At 41.9% G+C, this 26198-nt stretch overlaps 1 long non-coding RNA gene across 1 annotated transcript; it reads left to right on the forward strand.

Moving 5' to 3' along the window:
- Nucleotides 1-6894: 6894 nt before the first annotated feature.
- Nucleotides 6895-8235, forward strand: LOC120320801. The gene is made up of 2 exons (XR_005560363.1): nt 6895-7680; nt 7743-8235. It is a non-coding gene; the product is annotated as an uncharacterized LOC120320801 (long non-coding RNA).
- Nucleotides 8236-26198: the final 17963 nt, after the last annotated feature.

Here is a 26198-nt window from a genome sequence, read left to right on the forward strand (position 1 = left end):
AAGTTGTCCGCAAAGTTAAGGGCTTTTCGTTAACAATGTGCTAGAAAAGCGGCGAAATTTAAATTTTTACATTTAAAACCAAGTTACAAGTGCTGTTTGTGGTTAGGCTGCACTTAAGAATTAGTTAATATTATGATTATTTAAACATAACAACATAAGGGCTCTTTTATTCCCGAAATTCTTTATAGCTACTTTAAATATTGTGAAAAATTTGTTTTGTCTCAAGAATTTCTACAGAGTGGTGTTCTTTTGTTAAAGAGGTACTTTCATTTGCTAATCTAACAAAGATCCTAAATGGGTTTTTAAATCTACAGAATGAAAATCAAATTGTGCGAAAGGTGAAGCAATTAGATAGTAGTAAAAGTAAAGTGTTTAGGAAAAGTAACAACAATGGTTACGTTTAAAGGATACCGCCTCAGTTATAATAGTCAAAGTGATCCTCACCCTGAATTCATCTTATCATTCGGGTGTCCTGCAATTAAGAGACACATGATGTCAGACATTATTCCCAGAAGACGAAAATCATAGTTTAAACCTTTCGCTCAATGAAACAACAGTAGCCCATGTGAGAGCCATAAAAACTATGGAAAGCTATAGAAAGAAATCCAAATTAGATCTCGAAAATTAGGCGCAATTAGAGGCAAATTCAGTGAGCTCTTCGAGGCGATAAGGCTGCCAAAAAAGCAGAAGGCGAAGACATAATTGGGCTTAATTGCACAACTCTCCGGGAAATAAACAAATGCTATCAGATCGATCCGTGGAGAGAGGGTTTTACGAGCGCGTGTCAGAGGCGGACTTTGGGTGAAAGCGGGCCCGGATCGTTCAGATCAACACTCTATATATGTATGTAATACAGGTAGATTCACTCAAGATCGGTATAGTTCGACGAAAGGATAAAGGAGCTATAGCTATAAACTCAACCCTCGGAGGAAACGCAACAATGTTCCTGTTTACGACCTCGCCCCGTCGCCCTTTGTCGATCGCTGATCGCGCTCATTGTGCCGTGTGCTGTCTGCTCTACATATAAACCAGACGATTTATCTTTTATTGTTGGTAAACACAGCCCTAGACCATCCTCCGTACTCTCCTCGATCCTCCTCGATTCAGCCCGATCCGCCCAGCTCGAGTCCAAGGCCCAAGGCCAAGGATGAGCCGCGGAGGAAAAATCAAATTTTTATGATCGCCCAACGAGCGCTTGCGGAAACATTTGAAAAGCCATAAAATCCTCCGAGTGCAACCCTATGACTACACAGAGAAAAATTTCTCAGGTTTCCCAGGAACGCAGAAGGATCTTTAAATAGTAATGTCTCGTAAAAAAACTTTAGTCTTTTAATTTAAAAAAAAAAGTGACAAAATAACAATGTATTTTTGATCAACAGTTTTCTAAAACTTATTTTAGGTTATATACTACTACCAAATAAAACTTAGTCTTCGCATAATTTTTTGATAGTGTGAAATGTAATTAAAATTGTATCCAATGTTACCATATTTTTGGCTCAGTGTATGGCTTGGCAGAGGGTTCGCGACCCGAACGAGCTGTTTATACGGCCTTTGGCATATAGTTGATCCATAAACGCGTTGCTAGTTGCGCTTTCATTTCTTCATGATTTTATGGCCGGTGCATTTGTTTTCCTTCAGCACAATATTGCTTCAATTTTTCCAAAGTTTTATGGGTTTTCTATTGAAACAATGGCACATCGCTCTCGAGCGTTATTTCATTCAATTTCTCTGTGTGTGTGTTCGATATTAACGAGTGTTTTCTGTTTTTGTGATCCGGCAGCAGTTCGTTCGATCTATTTGTCTATTTCCAGCTCTCACAACATTTTAATTTTCCCTTTTATTATCTATCACCCGATTGCGGTTCATTATCCTCCCTGTCCCCCCCCCCCCCCCCCCCCCACCACCCTTTTTTGGCTACCGCACTTTCCATTTCCCCCATCAACTCCTTCGGGGGGCAGAAGCTGTGCGTCTGGGGTTTACGACTTTTAATTGATGTTAGTTTTCCCATAATTTATTGTTGCATTTTACGGTTTCATTTTAACCCTTTAATGGCCAGTCGCTGGCTCCGTTCTTCGCTGGAAATCAAAAATTATGATATTTTTGAAAATTTTTATGGCCTGCGCCCCGCGTTTTTGAACCATGGGACCACAGAACGTGCCTGTCATCGGCATCCACCTCATCGTTCAGTCTCATCCGGCTGATCATAGTCATCCTCATCATCATCCGTTCGATTTATGGCATTTGTGGGGAAACACTGACTTTGCCAGGGGGTTTTACGACTCCAATCGCGAACGGGAACTGATCTCCCAATAGTTATAGCTCACAGTGGGAAATCTCCGTGGGGACCTGTGAAAACTTTATTAATTGTGTTAGCCGGAATTCGGATTCCCAATAATAAGAACCCAAAACGTTGACTTTCTAATCATTAGGGTTTTGTATTCCCAACCTTGGGTTTAATACTACTGTTTAAATATTAAGCAGATCTTAAAAGGTATTTGTGCAACACAGAATTACTGATCTTAAGTACACAGGAAACCTCTCATAATACCAACGCTTAAAATGTGATCTACTTAAGGAGGAATTTGCGGAAAGTTCAATGGCAAGGAATTCGCGGAACTTGCAAACAAACTGCAACCGATGAATGGCGCCCACCGCGGAAAGAGGTTCTTCATTTGGGCCACCCTCCTGAACCCTCGAAAGATTCCTCAAAAACCCGTTTTCCAAGTGGCGCTTAGGCAGTTCCTTTGGACAGTTCAGTTCAGTTCAGTTCAGACAATTTTCGGTCATTTCTTGGCAGCAATTTCTGGCGTTTTCCTTATTTTTGTGCCCACCGATGCTACTGCTTTTTAATAAGTTATGCGAACTGATGGTTTGGTTAGGCATGCTCGATGTCTTTTATAATGTGCCCGTCTTAATATGATTTTTGTCCCCATCCAATGGACATTCGCGGGATTCCAGAAAGCATCTTTTCAACTTGCCAGTTCGAATCTGAAATTGAGGCAAAGGGAACTGGTTGTTTGGATGGATGGATGGATGGATGTTTCGTCAACGGCTGTCTGCCGTTTGTCAAACTGTCATATGCTTGTCGCACGCTGGTCCACAAAAAAATAAAAAAAACACTGCTCCAACTCCAATATATTAGCTGAAATTTTAATTACCAACCGGACATGCACTCGGAAAAATTATCAACAATAATGCATACCAAGCCACTTGCAAGTTTCCAAGTTAAAGAATGAACAATTTGTTGAACTGTGGCATGTGCTTTTTGATTTTTAAATTATAGATTATATGAATAATAAATTCACTAAAACCTCAATATAGTACTTATTTTCGAAGTGTAACCCTGAGACGACGCCACTCGACTGTCCGCAAAATCTTTTTCGTTTTTTTTGCTGGCATGGCAAATATTTTCCATGCGGAGCATTATAAAAGTTTAATTGATTGATTTATACGTGGGGAGTTGTCACGGGGGATGCCAATCGCTCTGCGGTGGTTCGTTGCCGACTCCGAGGAGCCCTTGAGCCGTTGAGATCTTAGGTAGGTGGTCAATGGAATACCTTGGCTGACAAATCAATTTCGTATAGCGATCCTGCGGCAGGCGCAGTGCGGAGCGGCTAAGCCGAGCTAAGAGTCCTGTAAACTGTCTCAATAGCAACGCCCCGGCGATTGTTGCGATCCTGCTCCTTGTAAGCCGCTCAGCTGGAGATGGAAGACCTGGCGGTCCGGTGAAAGGAGCTGGCACAATAGCCAGGAGATATGCGTCCTTTCTTTTGGGTCACCGCACATCGGGTCAAACAGGATCAATCACCGGAATCGCTCCCTGATCCGCAGGATCATGCGCGAAAATTAGTGCAAACTTGGACACAGCAGGTAGAAGCACGGAGCTGACCGGAAAATCCGATCGAAGGGATTATAATTCCAGCCAGCCAGGCAGGCCTACATATCCTTCTCGAACACATCCTTTCCCGCTTGTTTTGCGACAATTAAGGCAAATATTTTGCGTACTAATTAAGCACGGCTCAAGAGCACCGGAATCGTGGGCGGATTTGCATATGGCGCGACGGATTTGCAGCCATTACCCTTTTGTTGGCCAAAGGATTTGCCCGTGGGCGTTGCATTTTCCTCCGGCTTATCGAACTTCGATCCTCGGCAGTATCCTTCCGGGAACTCGCATCCGTCACGCACCGATCGCTGAGAAATGATATGCAAATATTGACACCCATCATTTTTCAATATTTGAGCGTGAAATTGTGCCATCCTTTTGCTTGCGATCGGTTAAGCAAAGGAGTGCCGTAGAAATGGGTGAAATTCTGCTCAAGGCTGTTTTGTACAATGAAAATTGATGAATTGCCGTTGCTGGCCATTTTCCGAGGTCATCGCAAGCCGTTTTTCAGGGGCGGTGCCGAAGTCGACTGTCTGCTGAGCATGGCGAATCGAAGTTCATAAATATTTTGCCTATTTCACGAAATGAAAGGATTTCAAATTCGTACAGCAGTCGCTATGAAGAAGGATGACTAGCAGTAGACAAACTTTGTATTAGGAGATTTAAGATATTACAATATGAAATATAAATATATTTATATTCCTGACTCATCATTTTCGATTCGTTTCGATTCGATTTACTTGCTAATCGCATTATTCACTTGCCGGAATGGCGCATCATTTCCGCCTCCAAACTGACACCCAATCTGCCCGAAAAGATCGAAATGCTTCCGTTTTTGGCGGCTTCGTGTCTCCTTCCGGAAGCCAGAAATCATCTTTGGGGCAGGACACGCGGCGCTGACAGCGGATAACAGGACATACAGGACAGATAGACAACCAGACGTGGGGCATATGCTGGCAGCTATACGAGTATCCTGGCAGGATAATCGACGCTAAATAGCGGCACGCGACCGACATTTTCCGGCCGGCGAGTATGAATATGATTTGATCGAAATCGGGACAAAACGACGACTTCTTGTCAGTGGGCCGAACAAGGAAAAACCCTCATTATGGAAAATAATTTCATAATTCGTGGGGTGGCTGGGCGTTCTTCGCCTGTCTGTCACCCCTCCTGCGTCCTTGACAATGTGCGAACATAAAAGGGGGTTGCTCTCGTGCTGGTGTTGCTATAATTTTATGAGCGATTTCGTTTATTAATATGTTAGCCAATGTTGGCTAAGGGCGAGGGTTAATAGGCCCACGACTCTAGTTTTTTTTTCTTTTTTGGCACGTGGCAGGAAGGCGTTATGTTTACATTTCCCCATTCGGCGATGTTATGAAATGATTTGCTTGCAGTGTAAATATTTGCACAGCAAAGGGGAAGGCTTTGCACACGCAGATTTGCACATAAATGTGAAATTATGAAGGGAATGTCCTCCGGAACGGAAGCAATATAAAATTCTCACTTTATTTAATGTCGACTTCGGTTCATGCCCTTATACAAACTTTCTTGTACAATAAAAAGGCAGTAAAAGTAAAGGCAATTGTTATTAACAATAGTAATAGTCACAGCATATAAATATATATCATTGTATTTATCATACAGAAATATCTTTTGGGTACTTTTCCTACTAAAGTAAAGTAAAATTGATATGAACATATCTTCCCCCCAAAGTCGGGACATCTGTTGGCCCTCCATTTCCATTTCGAATCCATTTCAAGTGGAGTCACTTTCTCCACTTTCCCTTTCTCCCTCTCCCCCTTTCTTCGACTGCAGCATGCAACAAATCGAGGCTGGCGTGTAAACAGGGAAGCCTGGTGTAAAGTGTCGCTGGTGGCAATTGAGTCTTCACCCCGGAATTTCGCGCCTGGGTCAACAAACTGCTCGATGCTTCCAGCTTTTCGATTTCCATCCCCAAGGCAACTGCTGGTTAGTCTTAAAACATCCCCAATAAAGCCATTTCCCGCCTTTGAATACTCAGCAAATCTCTAGATATGTTAGAAAATTGATTTAAGCATTCTCATATTCTTACGTTTTAGATGTAACCTTTTCTTTGTTGCTTCAAAAAAATATTAGATACTTCTTAAAATCTCAGGGTCAGGGATAAACTTTTCGTTTGGACTAAAAATAGTTTTGAGATATAGGAAATCCACGCTCTCCGCAGTAATTAGTCATGTTAATTTTTCCTGTTGCATCCATAGCTCCAAATTAACCCGCCAACGCATTAACCGGCACGTAAAATCCATCGAATAAAGAGAAAAAGGATTAGTGGGCTAATATTTTTGGGGAACGAGATCGGGACATTAGGACGGATCACGCAGTGCGGCCAAGGCAAAGCTTCGTCCAAAAATAGGATCCATCATTAGAGCTGGAAAATTTATTGGCGGGAGGGGCGGGAGAGGAACGGCGGCGGCACGTTCCAAAACAATTTAGAAAATAATAAATGGCAAGCATAAATTAAATTATAGTAATATACCGGGAGACCAGCCATAAGCTTCCCGATGCGACCGATGCAGCGTCTAAGGCGCAATTAAGATAAGTCTCAATGGGCCGGCGTTCCCCTCCGGATTTGGGGTTTCGTTTGGTTTGGTTTGGAGCGGTTCCCGAAATATGGAATATTCGGCGGCGAATATTGGGAGGGGGGGGTGGATGTCAAAAACGCAATTATTTATCCGAGCTGAAACATTTTAAAATCAATTAGAAAATGTGGCGACGCATGGCGCATGACGAACCAACTGCCACCGAATCGGCGATTTTCCGGCGCCCTCCTCCAGCTTTTCTTTTTCCATTCCTTTCCTTTCCCTTCCCGATTTGGGTTTCCCGTTTGTTTATCCAAGCGGCACAAATGAAGTGCCCTGCACCGCTGAAGTGGTGCAGCCCGTCTGTCTGCCGCTTTTCCTAGGGGAAGTTCCACCGAAGATCCACCGAATCCATATAATGATGTCAATGACAAATCACGGGCGCACGTCAAAAATCTGTCCTAAAATATTTCGGCCTGTCAATTCGCAGCGAGATGGTGTCTAAAATTAGTTCCCAAATATTGTTACAAATGTGTTGAGTCCAAACAACTGGAAACTAATGAGAGCAAGGAATGGATCGCGGCAAACGAAGTCCTCAAGTGGCTGCACAGCGATTTATGAATTTTGTGAAAGACGAAGGCTCCAAAGGCATTCAATTGTACCGAATTACTTGAACACACAAATAGCTGACAGATAAATGTGCAGAAGTTATGAGTGGATGGCCAAATATACGTGCTGCATCTTGTGAGACAACAAACAGTTGTCAAGATTCTATGTTTGCATTGTTTATTGGGTCAGGATGAAGGAACCCTTTTCAAATTATCATGTCTACATACAAATAACTGTCATAGTGTCAGTACTTTTCAGTTTTAGAATTTCTATATACTAAGAAGTATTTTGAAATTTGTTTAATAGATTTTCTGTTTTTGTAACTATGTCCTTTTACTTAAATTTGCTAGAAATTTCCAGTGCTAATGGAAAAACTATCTCTATATCCATACCATTTGATAAGTGCTTATTACTTAGGCTAGTATAGCCCACGAAGCATAAATAGACAGCCATAGGAATTAGAATATTTATGGAATTATATTTAAATATGTATAATATAATATCATATAATATATCAAACATTTTTTTGCACTCTTTTAAAAACTGTCATAAAGTGCGGCAAGTTACATGCCAATAGACAGCTGCCTGCCGATGATGGAAAGCCAATCCAAGGTGAGCCAAAGTGGTAAGGTAAGTCCAAAAAGGATATATATTCCTCAGGCGACTCAGGCGACAGGCGACTCAAATCGCAGGATTCCCGAAGCGCTGAGAGGGCGCATCAAATCCGCTGACAGACGACACGGAAATTCGCTTTTTGCAAGCCCAGGGAAGAAACCCTTTGCCGAGTCGAATATGGGGTAATATTTATTAATCTCGGGCCCCTTGAACGCGGCGATGCGTCAAACAAGATTGACAATGCCTCATTCAGATCAATAACTCGCTGCGAGCTGCCTGTTAAATGCTCGAGAGTCAACCCCCAAATGAAATTTGGTGACACACACGCATTAAAAAAGACGCCGGCATTTTTGCAACCCTTTCGCGGCGGAGTGGCATAAAAAATCGCGCCACTCTGGGGCAGGCGGAACGAACAAGTGCTGGACACACTGCACTGGGAGAAAGAAATGATGGAAAGAAAAATACTTGGCATAAATCCATTATCTTTCAGGTGCAAAGGCTTTGGATCTAACTAAAAATGTATCTATCTTACTTATATAAAAATTACAATACATAAAAGTATTTTACAAATAATATTTAAATGTTGTTGACTAAAGTATAGGGCTATCGTGAATTACACATAATAAATGTAAATGGAATCTGTTCCTAGTTCCCATTAGTAGGGATGGATCTTCTTTATAAGCAAGCCATTTTAAAACACATTAGTATAACTAGAATACAGCTACGTTGTGAAGTACTTCAGTATTGTTCATTAAGAGTCCTCCTACATTTTTAATAATATTTCATATGTTCATCAGCTATTTTTTTTTTAAGTGTACGGGGCTCGCAAAAGCGGAAATGAAATTAAGCGAAAATATGTTCTCGGCTAGCGAACGCCGCACGATTTTTGCCGGCTCTTCCTCTAGATTAAATTAATCAATTTAACCAGCAGCCCAGTGGATAGTAAAGGGATATCAAAGTGATAGCAAAGGGTTGGGAGGGGGTGAGCGGATTTCGATCGAGACATACCATTAGCATGATTTAGTGCGGCGACCCCGCGGCTTCATTAGCATAAAACAGTTCTTATGGCCATTCTAGGAAACCGCGACCGCGACTTTTCTCAAGCCATCGCAGCGTTTACAACCGACTGGAGATGGAGATTGGCTTGAAGTTGTTTCTTGGCGAGCGAGTTAGTTACTGTATAATTTTTATGATATTGCCTGTTTTTATTTATTTTAACTGCCTCCTTCCCTCCCCCCGGACGGCCAAATACATTTTATCCTCAATTAATTCATCATTATTCGAGATTTCCCTCGTCTCCTCCGATTCGACTTCGTTACACGGAGTCAGTCATTCAATCTACGCAGTCATCAACATTTTTTTTTGGTTTTTTATACGATTTCGGGCGAAATGCTGTTCGTTTCTTTCTTTTTTTTCCCCTTTGTGCTGCTCACCCGTCGATTGTCTGTGTGTTTTGTTTAATTTTAATTTATTTACATTGAAATTCAATATTTGGTAAATGTGTTTTTAATTTTACTGCTGTTGATTATTATTGACCGATCTGATGAAAAGGAATTCACGTTATTGCCACAGCCTCAGTCGCAGTTCTCTCAGTTCGAGGCCATAAAATCCATCACCCAAATGGAAGAGATCCCCCAATCGAGATACGGAATCCACCGGGTGTTGGGGACCATTGGAATATGACACATGGCAAACACCTCGTAAGCTTTTCCTTTTTATGGACTGCGAAGAACTTTCGGTGAAGTTCAACGACTCCGGCACTTCGATGGGTTTTCGTTTTGGTTTTGGGGAAATCTCTTGAATAAACATTTCGATTTATACGGCCGAGCCTTTCAATTCTGAGATGGCGGATTAACAATTACTGGAAGCAATGAAATCAGGCTTTTCAGGGCGGTGTAGTGGGGAAATTTAAATCGTTTTTCCATGATTTATCTTTAATGCGATACTAGAGTATTTCAACTAAACAGAAGAAAGAGATTGGACGAATAAAATGGGAGTCTCTTGGGGGTATTATATTTCTTTGAAAGGAAAGGCATTTCTCAAAACCCTTTTTCAATGAAATATTAATGCTTTTAAATATATAGAATACATAATTATATAACGTTTGCTTAGTATATAGCAATGTAGCACGTGTTGGTGGATACCAACTCATTTATAGTAATGATTTGAATACCAATTCCCAATCGGTACCGATCTCATCTGAATGGAGCAGTAAATTCAGCCCAAATGGCAAACAACTTCCGATTAACCATTCGATTGTCTGCATCAATTGGGCAACCCGATAAGTTGCAGCTCCAGAGCTCTGGTTTCGGTTCTCGATACGGCAAAAGTTCCAATCTGGGCCCCACAAAAAGGGAATAGACAATGCACCCGATACGTAGTCCTCCATCCTGGAAAACCCGAAACCCCAACTCAGTTGCATTTGCGAAAGGAGCGCAAATATGTGCAAAAGGTGCAGGGGGTGAGGGGTTGGGGTGGGTGAATGCATTTGCGGAAATGTGTGCACAACATGCAACATAAATGGAAATGCCGTTTGGAAAACATATTGTTTTTGGGCCCCACCAACGGTGTAGCCCGTCGCCCGCCGCTCCTCTACCGTTTCCTAACCACCCACCCCCCACCCCCCTGAAAATGCACTAATTTTCCTAACGCGCCCCATGAGGCTGCAGAAAAGGGGGCGGAGTGGGCGGGGTGGGTGGCAAAAGTGGGCGCACATTTTAGAAATTGGACGGCATTTTTCGTTGAATTGTGTGCTGATTGTAATTCATTCCGAGTGTGTGTGAGTGTGTGTGAGTGTGTGTTCGGCCAGTGTACACAGGCAGCCAGTCCCCCTTTCGCCCCCCCTTACTCACACACACACACATACAGAAACACACACACACAGACAGAGAGGGAAAATTTGAAAATTTTGATTGCATGTTTCGATACAAAATGGCGCTGCAAAAACGAACTCGAACTGATGATGAGGCATGCCAATCCTGACGAGGCGGAGGACGTGGGCTCCCCATCAGTGGTTGGGTTTTCGCAGGCGGATTGCAAAGGGGGTCCTGGGGGTCCTGGGGATCCTGGGGGTCTTGGGGCCCCCAAATTGCAGTGCGTCCTGGACGCTGGACTTTTGTGCGTTGGCTGCGTTGGCTGCGCCGGTTGCAAATGTGCATTTTAGATCGTCGAAGCGTAAATTAGGATTTCAAAATGACATTTGGAATATTTACGACTTGCCAGCGCAGACCCTATACCATCGGCATGCTCCATCCTAGAATCCTCTGTCCAGAGTCCAGTACCCAACCACCCAACCCACCGTTGTTGTTCATGGTAATTGCGTAGTCGGCTGCTCGATGATGTCCTGTCTGTTTGTGAACAGAGCACAGGTAAAGGGGCAGGTGGTGGTGTTGGTGGGGGGTGCAGTGCCTGTTCGGTTTGAAAATTGCCAAAAAGGCTCCCTTTGTTGAATTATGCAACTTAAAATTTGGCACAAGTCCGTCTCACAATTGCCAAAATAGAAGCTTTTGATTGGAAAATTGTTTGATTGGTTGCAATTTCGTGTTTAAATATTTTCACTAGTCCCCCCGCACAAAAGGGCGCAGTGGGAAATAAGTGCCGTAAATATATTCCCCAGGCCTGGCGCAAAAGTTACTGTGCCAAAACATGCAAAACATGCAAAACCACTCACAATTCCGCTGGAGCTGGCCAACTTCTTTTGGGGCAATCAATCTCGGGCCTCTCGTTTCTGGAGTCAAACTTGTCATGTGCCCAGGGCGCAAAAAAAAAATTGAAATCGAAACCAAAGTCCTGGATTTAGGATACTCGACAAACTGACTTCACCTGACCGATTTCAAAATATAGTCGCAGCGAAACGGTAAACAGTAAAAAATCAGCATATTAAAAGGCAAACTATGAATCCAAACTCTTGTTCGTTTCTGTAAAAATATGTATGTATATGAATTCGTGAATATTTACAACAGACAGAAAAAAACGTTGCGTTATGTAGAATCATTTCTATTTCTATTTAAATTTTTTTATAAAATATATTTGACAACGAGTCAAGCGATTGTCCATAAAAATTGGTGTAATAAATTAAATGATATATATCTTATATTATTAACGAATTATATTATCAACCAATAGCTTACATTTTTGCCAGTGCATTTATTGTAGATACGCGTATGTATATTTTGTATATTTTCCATTTTCACCGAAGTAAATAAACATCATCAATGTCAAATGGAAATCACTCGCATTGGCAGGCACCCCGGGAAATGAAATGGGTTTTGGGTGGGAGGTGGCTGATGGGTGGTGGGCGGTGGGTGGTGTGAGGTGTGTGGTGGGTGGCCGGCGCCGGGCATTTGCTTTTTATGAAACTATTTCAAAATGTGAAACCAATTCGCATAAAATTTTGCCAGCGCGCCTGCGACATGTGAAATGAAACCAAATAAGAAAGTGAAGTCGCACCCATTGGCAAGCGAGAAATAAAATGTATAAAAATAAATGTCAATATCACCGCTGTTTGTCCGTCGGGTGTTTATTGACATTTTGGCAAACGCAAATCTCGCCGAGCCTGCGAATTTGCCTGGAAAGTCGACATCGTCATCGTCATCGTTTTTTGTTCTTGTTCTTGTTGTTTTTCCGGCCTTTGGTGGAAAACATATTTGAAAACCATTGGCACATGTCCTTATGAATGATGTGCTAATGTGACAGACGGCAATGTATTATTTTTGTACGTTTTTTATTGATTTGCAACGGTGAGTGATTTTGTGGACTGTCCTGTAATAGGTTTTCGTTACGTGGTGGATGAAGTACTTTAAGGATATGCACAGCAACTTTAGGTTTTTTGTAAGCATCCTAGTTTGATATTACACATTTTAATATGAGAGATTATATACACCAATTTCTTGCTTGTTACAATTTTCATTACTTGGTTATAATTTGATTAGTTCCTTAACATTTTGATTTATTTCTGGATAATTGCCATACTTGTAAAATAACTTACGTAATTGAATGGCCAGCCTATGCTTAAGACTTTTTTTATGACACCCTGGGTATCTGCTGAAATTCCACTCTCACTGATCTCAATTACAGTTTCGTATCGCCCTCCGAATTTCCTCAACAGCCCCATTCCACAATTAGAGGCAATTGTTGAGCACGGCTCCATCTACGAATCGTCTGAAAATCAAAACCTCCCCAGGGCTGCATAAATTAAAGGCTTGCTTGACGGTAAAAAACACCAAAAAAAAAGAAAAGGAAAATAAAATCTGCACCAGTTCGGGGGAATCCCCTCCAACAACCAACCACGTGCTGGCATTGCGCGACACAAAAGGCGAGCAACAAAAAATCGCTCTGGGACAATGACAGGCCCCAAAAGCGGCTGCCAGGACACTTTCCCCGCCGTTACCCCCTCTCCCCTCTTCCCGCCTGTAAGGGCATATCCTTGGGAGAATGCTGCACCACAGAATTCCAAGAAAATGCGACAGTTTCCCCCTCGAGGAGAGAGTGGGAGATGCTATATGCTGAATCGTGGATGCTGGAAAACGCATCTGACACGCGGCGTGTGACATTTATCAAAAAAGGTAAATGGGAGCGGAAAAAACGGATAACTTAAAAAAAGAAAACAGAAACCTAAACACAGTGAGAGAGGGAGACAGGAATTGTGATTGATCGGCAGGCAAGTGTGTTGCTCATTCGATTTTTGGGATGGAAATGGGGAGTGGCTATTACGGTTGACCTTTGGCACGTGTGCCTTTCGAATAACCCTTTCAAAATGCGGTCTACCATTACGGAACTTCCTTTTTATTGACTCAAATCAATCATTATCGTGGACTTGCCACTCATATTCAAAATTTGACATTGTGAACTTGGGACTTCTTTTTCATATTGATCGATTGGACGGTAAAGGGTTTCATACTCATAGTTAAAATTCATATAATCTGAAATCATTTTTTAATTTAATTTTTCTGAGAACACCAAATGTTATTTCAACTGCCATTTGTTTGAAATATAATTCTGCGTTACTCGCCATACTTTTTTTCCTGAAAATCATGAAGAGATTTTCGCTCTACAACATCCCAAACTCCGGATTGCACTGCAATAAAAATCTCGAGCTGGTTACCAAATTATGCCCGACAAGTAAGAAATTTATTAATTGTTGGTAACCAGAAATAGCGACTTTCAGCCACTTTATGACGAATGTCGAACGCGAAAGTCGGTTGTGCCACATGCGGCGATCAAAATTGAAATTGAAAATCGAACGGCATCATTATCTTTGGCCCAATGCTCATAACTCAGTGGTAGAAAGGGATCTGGATCCATTCGCGATCCATCAAGCCCGCAGCCTTGGCGACAAGTCGAGTCCAAGTTCGTGCCTCAGCCCCCACTGGGCAGTGTCATAAAACTTCATTCATTCATTTATTTATAATTTAATATCGATCGGTGTCGAGTCGAGTCGACTTGAGTCGAGTCACTCTGATGGATGGATGGTCGGTGTTGCTTGGATTGCCCGTATTGCACTGGAGCTGCACTGGCCGTCGTTCAATTTTATGCCAGCCCCATTGCCACGTTTATGGCCGGCAGAAAGTTTCTGGCCAGGAACGGCTTTTCCTCATCGTCGCATCGACTCATCGCCCATCTCAACACATCACATCACATCGCATGGCATCGCATCGCGAGTCATATTTTTGTGGCCTTTATGGCGATTGGCAAATCGAAGGCCATAATTCACAATTTAATTAAGAGCCGCAAATAAAGCAAGCTGCATTCTTGGCCCCAGTTTATCGTCCTCGCTCCGCACATCAAAAGCCCAAGTCGGATCAAATGTCTCAGCTCGCATCGGTTTGCAAGTGTCTCAGTCTTAATTTAAGGCTCTTTCTCATTTTTTTGAGATTTTACTAGTCTGGTGAAAATGTGTGATTGTGGGCAGGAAGCAGAAGTTGCTAAAAATCCCAGCTATTCTTGTCTATGTCTATACTTATAATAGACATAAACTATATATTGAGGTCAGAGTCAGTAATTGGTTAGTTGATTTGATCGAATTTAAAATATATAGTTACTAAGCAAACTCTCCTTATAATTGCGAACTGCGGGAACATGTAAGCTTTCAAGTACTTCACAACGTTTGATTCGTCTTACCACAAAGCACACGTACATAATATTTTCAAAACACCCTTCCTTTTGGATTCCGGATGAGATCCCCGTACATGTCAGAAACTTTTCACCGCACAACAACAACCAGCAAAGCCGGAAAAAGGAAAAGCGAGGCGCGCTGAGAAAGAATGGGCTGCGTAACTTGAAAGGAAGATGCGTAAAAGTAATTTTAATCGAAAATTGATTTATAATTGAAAAATCTCATTTGCAGAAATTGATTTACCGCAGCATCCGCAGCACCAAGAAGGAATGCTTCCTCCGTGTCCCTCCGTGTCCTCATCGTTGTTGCAGACTCCACCTCGTCCTTTTCAAGCCACGTTGCCTTCCGGGAAAATGCGTCCAATATTTTTCTGTTCAAAGGCAGTTTTCCAACGGGAAGGATGCTGAGGTAACCGAGCGTCAAGTGGTTGAGCCAACAAAAGTTTTGCCAGCAGAAAAATGTCTGCTAAGGACGAACAGCAGCATGAACTTGCTAAGAAATGAGGACACTCGCCAAAACTAATACCGACTATTTATTTATTTAGGGAAACTAAAAAAGAATATGCAACTTTTGCGAAAACATAAATATTCTTAATAAGTTACTTAATATTATTTTGGTTATATGGTAAATTTTAATTGAATTTATTCATTTATCGACTTATTATTATACATATATAGAAGTTAGTAGTTGGTATAAAAATGATTTGAAAAAGTAAATATATCTTTATTTCTGTGAGTGTAAGGGTGTAAGTGTAAGGGGCTAGGTGGTTGAGGAAGTGGCTCCGCATCCTTTGGCCTGGCCCGTTATCTCCTGCCGCTTTGTCATCATCAAAGAAGCTGGCGCCGCGTTGCCAACTTCGCCCATTGACTTTTCTTACGTTTAGATTTTTCCAGCTATTTTCCAGCTGCTGCGGTGAGCGGCACGCTTGCGGCAACATTGTAATTTTGAAAATGAGTAAAGTTTGAAAAACCTTGTGGTTAGCCCCGATTGCCCACCGCCACGCCCCCTGCAAGTGGTTGCTTTTCCTTTGGCCCTGGCCAAGGCAAATCAAATTCTTATAGAAATCTTCTTGGCCCGTCAGCTACTTCTTCGCGCCACTTCCGTTTCCGCTTTGACACTTGTTTTGAGCCCCACCGCCGCCGCCGTCGCCGCTAATTCAATTATGCAGCGAATGCAGAAAAGTTTTTAAATTATTTAGCAACTTCCATTCAGCAATCGTCCACTGCAGCCGTAAATTATGTCCAACTCCGGATTCGAGTCCGAGTCCGAGTCCGAGTCTGGGCGTCTCAAGTGTCATCTTTCCTTGTCTGGTATCCCGGTGTCCTGGTGTCGTGGTGTCCTGCGCCAGGACCTGGCCTTTGCCAATTATTGCAATGCGCTCTGCGCACGCACCTCCGGCAATTAAAATTAATTTCCTCGCAGACGCCATTGTCTGGCGCAAAAGCCAGAAAGGATAACTTGGGGACGAAACACAGTTCCTCGCCTGACGGATTTATCTTGATTCCAATGGACCCAATCCCAGGAAGAACGGTGGGTGGCTGCGCTCCAGTGATCACCTGCTACATTTTCTTTAAGCTCCCTTTAACTTTAATCCAAGGTATGGTCACAGAAAAAGTAGTTAAGAGGCATTGTTGATAAAATAAAATATATTAATATACGAGGCACTTGATCTTGAAGGTATACAAATTCAATTACAAATGTATTTTTGACTAATTATAAGGTTGACTTCTTGTATCAGGTATTCAGGTATATATCTGTATAAAAAAGGCTCCTAAATTACCTTCCAATTTGTTAAACACCAAAATTAAGCTTTTAAATAAATACTTAAATACATATTTCACACAAAGTTTTGCTATAAATCGTGTTTGGAAATTCATCAGCGAATTAGGAAATTTAATCCATGGATTAAATTAATAAACATTTTTGTAAAAGACAAAACAGAAAACCAAATTAAAAGGCCAAAATAAAAGGCAATTTAATTCATTCGTATTCGGAAAACAAAGAAATATTATGACCAGAAATGGCATGCATTAAATGCGAGAATGATCAAATAAATACGTAAAAGGCAATACAAAAATTGAAACATTAAAAATAAGCTAATCGCTTTTGTGTATCCATCACGCAAATTTTTATAGCACTCATAAAAATACGAAAACGCAAATGAAACAGAGGAACACCGCAACGAACAAAATGCAAATGGCCCATAGAAGGCGATTTGAATGACAAAACGAACACCAATCGAGTCTTCATTGGTGGTGAGTATCCGATTTGTGATTTAGCCAGACCTCTGAGCCGAGTTTTAATGGTATGCACGCCGGGAGAGATATGGCTTGTTTTATTCGATTAGTCGATTAGCCGCTGCCAAAATGCTGTCTAAACGAGCATTAGGCCGTAAAGATGCCAACTTCCGTTGTTCGCAGTCGCACTTTGAGTTGTGGGCGTCGTTGTGAGTGGCTAACGAAGTGGTAGATTTTTGAAACGTACATAAGTGTATCTATATCTGAGAGATATGCAATCACGACTTTTGCAGCAGCACGTTCTACGGCTGCACTCGCGTAATTTAACCAAATTTGTCGCATTGCGGCAACGCTGCGTATGCGCAATACGCTTGTTTGGATTTCGCGCGATATAAATCATGTTGCCATAAATACTGAAAAGCCGCCGTACACATGTCCATGTCGCCAATCGGCGATCTGTATTTAGTGCGTCATGTGTTAAATTTCCCTAATAATAGTCAAATGTGCTCAATAAAATGATCACGTACGAGGCAATCGATGCCAAGATGCTGTTTTGGACGCTGAGGTGACACAAATTTTGAACTCGTTTTTGATTTATAGCCAAGCTGCCTAGCGATCGCTGCCGTTGCCTAATTCAATAAAGTCAAATCAGTGCAAAACGCCAGCGACTTTGCATCAGTGCGATCTGTCGTGTGTTACTTATATATACATACATATATATATATATGATATATCCCAATGGACAGCTCACAAGATGCCATTGTGATCGCAACTATGTCAATATTGTCACGCCATCCGCACCCCACTGAACTCAGCCAGTTGCAGTGGCATTTCCATTTCTGACCGACAGCCGTCAATCAATTTGTTAGCTGCTGTTTGATTTTTTCAACTTTTTTTTTGTTTTCTTCGCTGTTGTGACCTGTCATTAAACAAATGACGGCTCATTTCCAAATTTGAACCGAGTAATTTTGCTTAATTTGTAATATTTGTTGCGTGCTTTTGGTATTTTAAATAGGCATTTAACTTAGGTAAAGTGACACAGTCCGCGACTTCTGATTAGCACTTCAGGGATCTTTTGAAAAAAGGATGGTAAGGGAATAATAGGCGAATAAGAGGTGCGTATCACCCTTTCTGTTGCCTTTGGTCAGTGCAAAAATACTGGTACTGAATGGAAAGCCTTTACGTTGACACTAATGGTACACTTGGAAGAATAAAGTAAACAATACCAAGATTACTGATGAAAATGAAATTAAGTGATGCCAAGTTAATGAGCACAAATACAAATCAGCTTTTATATTTCAGAATATTTTCTTTATATGGTTTCAACTCCTTTTTCCCAACGCATTTCCTTTCAATCAGTTGACCAGTGCAACGCATCGCGACTTGATGCCGCCGACCACACAGAAACACCAACTCAACTGGGCGGCTGTAAGAGCGGCAGTTGCCTTTGCCAGCTGACCATCCATTCCCTTCCCCTTCCCCCTTCGCCCCTTTTCAGTGGGGCGGCGGCTTGGCCAGCGGCATTTGATTTGGCCAATTTATGGCACGTTCCGCCGCCCGCCGCCGCTGCACAGAATTTGGAGCGGGCTGGCGCAGCGCATGACCATAAGGCGGCGGCGGTCGGCGGTCGGCAGTCGGCGGCAAGCGGCAAGAATGCCGCTGATGACCAAAACGGCGGACAGAGTCGCTCAGAAATTATAGCAATCGCTGACGTTGCACAGTGGCTTAAGATCTAGACTAATTATACATACCTCTGCATTTCAAAAAATAAAAAAAGTAATAAATACTATATAATAAATAAAATATACTATAATATAATATATATAATATAATATGATAATATATAATATAATATAATATTTCAAGGTTATACAACCTTATTTAAATATACAATTCACAATTTTTGAGACATACTTTCAAACAAAATATAAACATCCAAGATAAACATCCAATATTGGTTGACATATGTTCTGCAGTTAATATCACGTCTTAGGATTAAACAAATAACTGTTTCAGTGGAAAAAGAATGGAATACATTTTAGTTGTTAGCCATAAGTCATGAGTATTACTGACTTGCCCCACTGTGCGTTGCAGTTGCAGCTGCAGCTGCTGCAGCCTGTGCCCGGCGCATGTCAACATGGGTTTCATAAATGGCAGCGGACAGCGTTTTGTCAACGCGTTATGTTCTGGCTGGTTGTTGCTGTTTTGCCGTATTGCTGTTTTTTATTTTAACTGATTTCGCCGCTTATGCCTTTATGTGTCGCCTCGGTATTCAGTTCAATTTTTGCCAATTTTTTTTTGCTGCGTTTTTTTGTGTGGTTTTCCTTTTTTTGCACGCTTTCTGCTTATTTATTTAATCTCTGTTTTTGCTTTATTGCGCCGCATTTGGCAACTGGTTATGAAGTCTCATTTTCGTATTTCTCTTAATTAAAAACTGCACTAATTTTTAATTAGGCTTTTTTCAGGCCTTTTTCGATGCAGCACAAAGTCGGTTCGTTTGGTCGCGTTTCGAATTTTGAGTCGCTCGCTCGATTTGTGCACTCACTTATTAATTAATAATTTATTTTGGCTTGATTGCCAGTCGATTTATGTAATATGAATTCAATTGCGAAATCAAACTAAAAAGGAATCAATTAAAAATCGATTCGGTTGTTTAATGTGGATGCGGATAAGTGAGCGGAAGTAGGCATATATCACTTTAAAATATAATTTAATTTTATAAAGAATTTCCATGATATATTTATGTGTTAGAACACAAAGCAAATAAACTTTGGCATCATCAATTTGGTTTCGTTCTTCATTGGCTAGATTTATTAAGTTGAAACTTGAGATGTACAAGCACTGGTACATTATTGCATTGTACTTGTACCTTTTGAAGGCAGGAGGCGAAAAATTAATGGGCCTGCGATGGAGCACAACGCTTATAACGATTTCGACCCAAATTTATCAGGCGATTTTCCAGCGAGAAAATGAAAAGTCGACTGGCAACCCCCGAAGTTTCGCCCCAAAATGCTAAGCAAAATGAAAAATAAAGTTTTCGCCGGCGTGTGTATACGAATATATAAAGCACGAGCCATCAAACAATGATGATGCGCAAGAATTCACATTTTCAAAATGGATGGATGGGCCTGGGATGGGCCTGTCCTGGAATGAATTATATGGAAATATATCCTGCGAAGGTCGTGGCGGTTGGCCGTGGAGGGCGGCTTGTCAAAAAGTTTCTGACTCGGGAACTTGAGGCATGTTTGTTATCATTATCATTAGCCCAGCGTTTGGGGGGTCGTGAATTTTTCAGCGTACTCCAAAGGGGGCGGCGAAGTGGGCGTTACCACCACCCAAAACAGTAGCAGTCGGCTCATGAATTATGGCTGTGAGTTTTTCTTAAGGTGGCTGCCTTGAAGCACTTGGAGTGGAGGGCACTTTCATTAGCTTTAATTTGCCGGAAATATTTTCCAGCCCATTCTGGAGCATTTTCCCCAGCCCCGCTGCCGAGCTAATCTTTTTGGCATTTCTTTCATTTTTCATTTTTTTGGCTGACTCGACCCTTGGGGTCGGCGGTTCTGCTTTGGGTTTTTCTCTTGGACGCCCCTGAAGCGGTTTTTAATTCGGTTTACAGATTATTAGCTGCTCATCGCTTAATGCAAATTCGATTAAGGAATTTCAGCTAGGTGTTGGTAGGGGGCCCAACTCCGCGTGGCTTGGCTTACTTTGGCCTCTGAATTCTAATTATTGGAGCTGGGATTTTATTTCTTTCTGAGTGACTTGTTTGCTTTATGTAATTTCATTTTAATTTTTCGTACGGCAATGTCATTTTAATGCTACCCCATTGCCTTCCTGTGATTTACGGGTAGCGATAGTCGACATCATATTTTCTTTTACGAGACATATGAGCCCTTTGGCAGTACACCTTTTGCACTGAAAAGTAAATTAAGCAGGAAAATCATTCAAGGTCAGTTAATCAAAAGCTCTTTTGATACTAGAAGTTAAACATACTTTTGGTTACCTACTAATCATTGATGCTGAATACATTATGCAGTTTTTTGATGAATAACCATTGCTTCTTTAATGATAGGTTTTATCCGCAGTGTACTCACCATCTCGGCCACAATTTGTGGCACGCGTGTGCCGAGCTGTGATTCCTGGAACAACAAGTCCAACTGTCGTCGAACGTGTTCAGTTGCGGAGTGGGAATGGAAATGGGATTGGGTACGGCTATGGGTATGGGTATGGAGTGGGAATGGGAATGGGAATGGGATCGAGTCCCGCTTATGACATGTTCATTGAGTTCGCTCCATATATGCCAGGGCCTCCAACTCAGCTCCATTCACGCTGTCGCTGTGCGACATAAAATTTTCATAATTTTATCGTTTTTCCTGTAAATGCCGCACTCACGCATTTCCCGGGCGCACGTTTCTGTCGCCACTTGATTATGAGAAATAACAATAAAATGTTGCCCCTTGTTTATGACTTGAATGCATAAATTTACAACCGCCCCTTGACCCCGCCCACTCAGACACGAAACCCCAAAAGAGGTGGAAGTGTGATAAAACCCCAAGGCAAGGTGGAAATCGGAGCGTTTACATATTTATTATTCACATGAATAATATAGCCAAGCATATCATATTCAATGCGCACTCATCGTAAGCAAGGCTTTGAATTTATGCGCAAAACTGCGTTGCGGTTTGGCCAAGATAGGCAAATGAAGTTGGCTTTAAGAGCATAAAGTTTAAGTACGGTTTTCTGGGTTGATAACACAACGACGATTTACATTGGTTTTAGTTGAGTATGTTATGTCAGAGAGATAAGCGAAGCAATTGCAACATGTTTAGCAAATTGTTTTCATTTTTGTTCGCCTAAATAAAACAAGTGCTAGCACAAAGCTTGGAATATCATTTTAACCATTATACGAAAATAGTAATATTTAGTTAAATATTTAGAAAAAGTTTAGAAAGCTCAAAAACGTTAGTAAAAATCGTAGTTTTTAAACGCAACCTAACACAACAAACCCAAATGTACAAATAAGGAATTTCATTTCAAAAACAAACTTTTTCAATGTTTTCATACATGTTAATGTTTTAAAATTTGCTGAAACTGTTTCCGAAAAAAAAAACAAACACAAAAGAGGCAGGGAGGCTGAAAATTGCCCCAGGTCCTTGCTGTTAACACACTTACCGGGGTGACTGTGTCCATGAATCACTTTTTAAGTGAGTGTCGCACACGTTGCCCATTCCCATTCCCATTTCTGGACTCCCCTGCCAAGGATAAGGGATGGTGTCAAAAGGACAAGTGCCAGGACAGCGAGTACAGACCGTTATGACAATTCAATTTTGTGTCGAATTTATTAAAAGCAGCTTAAAAATGCTAAGCGCATTGAAAAGTAGACATTTGGGAATTCCAGCAAGTGTAGATTTGGGGCGGTTTCCATTCCCGCTCGTCATGTTTTGGCCGAAGGCTCGGCGCCGCCCTCATGTGCTAATGGAATAATTTCAGACCTTAAGTTAATCAAATGATAGGTCGATGCGAGAGGTCCGCAAAAAACGGTTCATAAGCCAAATGTGTATATATCCCAGATGGTTTTAAAAATTGAATCTAATGACGGGCATTATGAAAACTCAATCATCTGAGCCACATTTCCTCTGCCTTCGGTACTGAACTTTATTTGGTAGCTCTATTGAATTTTAAAATATATGAAACTTCGATAATCCAGTTACTACTATTGGCTATAGTTTTCACTGTACTAATGAAGTAAGCAAACTATCAGTTAGTTTACAGATAGTTAACTGAGAGCCAGCTAGTTTGAAAAAACACCTAGTCCCATAGAAAAGGTGCTTCCCTCAAAGACCCAAAAGTCATCTTCTCGCATCTTATCTAATCTCTGGCATCGAATGCCTTTCCCCTTTCCACACCGCCCTTAAGCCGGAACTTTGCTCACTTCTTGTACATTTTAATGCGCACTCACATATTTTCCCATTTTATGCAAATGTGCCAGCCCAAATGGCAAACTGCCCCCGGGTCCAGACCAACCACGCCCACAACCAACGCCCCTCCACCCGCCATCCATAAAGGGAAGAGGAAAGTTGGTTGGCCAACCCTCAGTTATCCGGAACACTTTGCTGATTATTAAAAGCATACTTCTGGGCGGCGACGAGATGATGAGGCGGTGGCTAAAGGACAAGTGCATAATTTTCCAATTGCTTTGTTTTATGTGCGACTTATGGGGTGTCGTTCCGTCCGGCTGTGGACCCGGAGTCCCCTTTCATTCCGTACCCGGAGCTCGCTCCTTTATTGCCGTACAATGTAAACAACAGCATCGCCACTAGAGATCTCGAAAGCGTTTCAAAATTTCATTATTTTAATTTAATATGCAAAAGGGGGAATGTGGAAGCTGTCCTTTTGACATATTTTCATTTTCATTTTCATTTCTCGCTTACCATAATTTCCCTTTTCATTGTGGAGATTTTAGAGCCCATTCCGGAAGGTTTGGAAGTGGATGTGGAAATGGAATGGGAAGTGCGCAGCTTTGAACGCAGCCAGCAGGTTGACTTACGCACCACCCATCCAAAGCCGCGGTGGTGGTTTTGGATTTTGGATTTTGAAATTCGGATTTCTCGCACATTCAACCCCTGCGCTTATGATTATGATATTATTTCGAAATTATCCGCTTAGTTTCACGAAGTGGAAGCGGGCCATATGTGCGGCCGTTGTGCCGGAAAATGGAATCATCTCACTGTTAATAATGATGACATATGATTTCCATTGTCAAATTTGTTAAGTGAATTGGGCGCTTTGTCATCTTTTTTATTGAGTCAAGTCGAGTCAAGTCAGTTATGGGTGTTATCTGTGAGCGGGTAACCGGTTGCGTTAAATTTGTTGGCACATCATTAGTCAGGGCGATGTCAAGGAAGGTGGAAGGACTGGAAGGACTCCAACACACGAACATGACAAGGATTCCCTGTCTGTTGCCGCATCTGTTTTGATATTTTAGTGCTGTAATTTTGAAAGGGGTGGAAGGGTTAGCCATAGCCATAGCACATCATACGGACCATTGGCAATGTTTGGGTTACACAAAGTGGGCGGTCAAGGGCGCAGATTTTGATTTACGATTGGCGCGCTTAATGCCTGTCATTAGCTAAAGTTAAATTCCCGTTCAGATGAGTAAACGTAACTAATTGGATATGTTTTATTAAAATAAGTTGGTACACCCTGCACGGTATGCAAGGATACAAAAACTTTGTGCTGCCCCAAAATATGTTCAAGTAAATTGCCATTGCTAATAACTCACTGCGCTGGGATTTGTATAGCATACTTTTTGTCCAAACAGCAAATTAGATAAGGAAATCTTAATCACACTACTTGTCTACTTATCAAAAGCGCTATAAAACACTTAAGTTTGTTTAATATTAATAATCAATCTTATGCTGTAAAAAAATTCTAAGAAATGCCAAAGCTCAAGAAACGCAAAAGTAAGTTTCTTACACCCATTTAAAACCATATAACCAATAGAGAAACTACCATAAAAAATCGAAGCAATTCATTTATTTGAAGCCGTCCAGGAAAACTAAAGTCCATCGTCACTCTGTAATCCTTAGTAAAAGGTGTCCACTACCGCCGACGCCAGCTGGCCGTAACTTTTCATTAAAATTCATAAAACTTTAGTTAGGTTATTGGGCATAGATCACGTTCGGGCCATCAATCACATGACTGGCGGGACACGAGTGAAATTTTTAATGGTCGCCAATCAAAGTCGGTCTAAAATTACGCCAGAAAGTGACACAAAATCTTCGCCACGGGTGGCGAATCCTGCCACATCCTTCCACATCCTTCCACATCCTCGACCACCTACTTCCACCCGCAATCCGGTTGTTGGCTCTTGGCTGTTGGCAATTTCCACCTGCTGTGCGGCAAATTGTTCCTTTCGCCTTATTGAAAAACGCAAAATCCACGGGGTGAGTGCCTGAGAAGGGATTACGTTCGCCTCACAAGGGGGGGCTGCAAAGTTATTCGAGGCAAATTAATAAATGGACTGAGCAGGAAGACATTGGCGTGGGTGGTAGTGAAAAAGTTGGCTGCGAGGTGAGACCGTCGTCGCAACCGCTTGACAATGGACATTTACAAATTTCGTGTGATTTGTTCCCGACATCGCCACTTCCGTGATGTCTTGTCCGGGTTTTGGAGCCCGCTCCTTGGCTGTTTGCTCGCTGGGATTATAAAAATAAAAACTGCCTTTTGCCATATGCCATTTAAATGATAAAAGGATTTCGCCCCACCCTCCATTCCAAAAACAAAAAATACACAACATATACATACAACACAACAGCGAGGCTAAGGCTGACCGCCCCCAAATGGACACGCACACGTGGTCAATTGCGTTGGGGTCAACCCTTTCGCACCAGCGCCATCATTCTGCTGTCCAGCCTTCTCTCCAGCTCCAGCTCCAGCTACAGCTCCAGCTCCAGTCCATCCCCCATCTTTGGCTTCGAAGACACTGGAAAAAAAAGCCGAGCCAACTTTGTATGTGCACAAAGATGTGCTCACTTTCTTTGCGCAGCACAAAGAAAAGGTAACTAGATAATAATATTATTTAATATATGTAAAGTACATACTACTTCCGTAGTGCTCGTACTTTTTTTGTTCCAGTGTAGGGCTCCTGCTTCGGCTCAAAGTGTCAGCACATTTTTCAAAGGCGCATATAAAATGGCAGTCATACATTATGGCCATATCTGGTCCGGCCAGTCCGGCGGCAGACCAAGCCGTTGTCAGAGGATTGGGATTGGGGGATGGTCAATGGGCGGGGATGGGGATGGGAATGGGAATGGGGATGGGGGTAGGAATTGGGGTTCGTGTGACGGCGCAGCAGTTATCCCTGCTTTTTGTGTGTGTAATGCCTCGCTGCAGATTATGCATTAAGCGCTTATTTAGCATTTTTCTTACATACTCGTAATGTCGCTACCACTTTGCAATGTGCCCCAATGTCCAGCTGGAATGTGCCGTGTTGTGGGGAAGGATGGCGAATGGAATGGGTTTCTATGTATACTCGTATATAAGACCATAAAAAGTGGAAAATGTTGTGTGTCCTCTAATCTGTTTATGCTTATGTTGCTGTTAGTAGATCAACCCTTGGTTGACGAAAAGGGGTGGTCAACGATTCACCTTAATTGCCTTTTCCTTTGGCGTGGGGTATG

Source organism: Drosophila yakuba, chromosome 2L (genome assembly GCF_016746365.2).
Source record: "Drosophila yakuba strain Tai18E2 chromosome 2L, Prin_Dyak_Tai18E2_2.1, whole genome shotgun sequence".
NCBI lineage: Eukaryota > Metazoa > Arthropoda > Insecta > Diptera > Drosophilidae > Drosophila > Drosophila yakuba.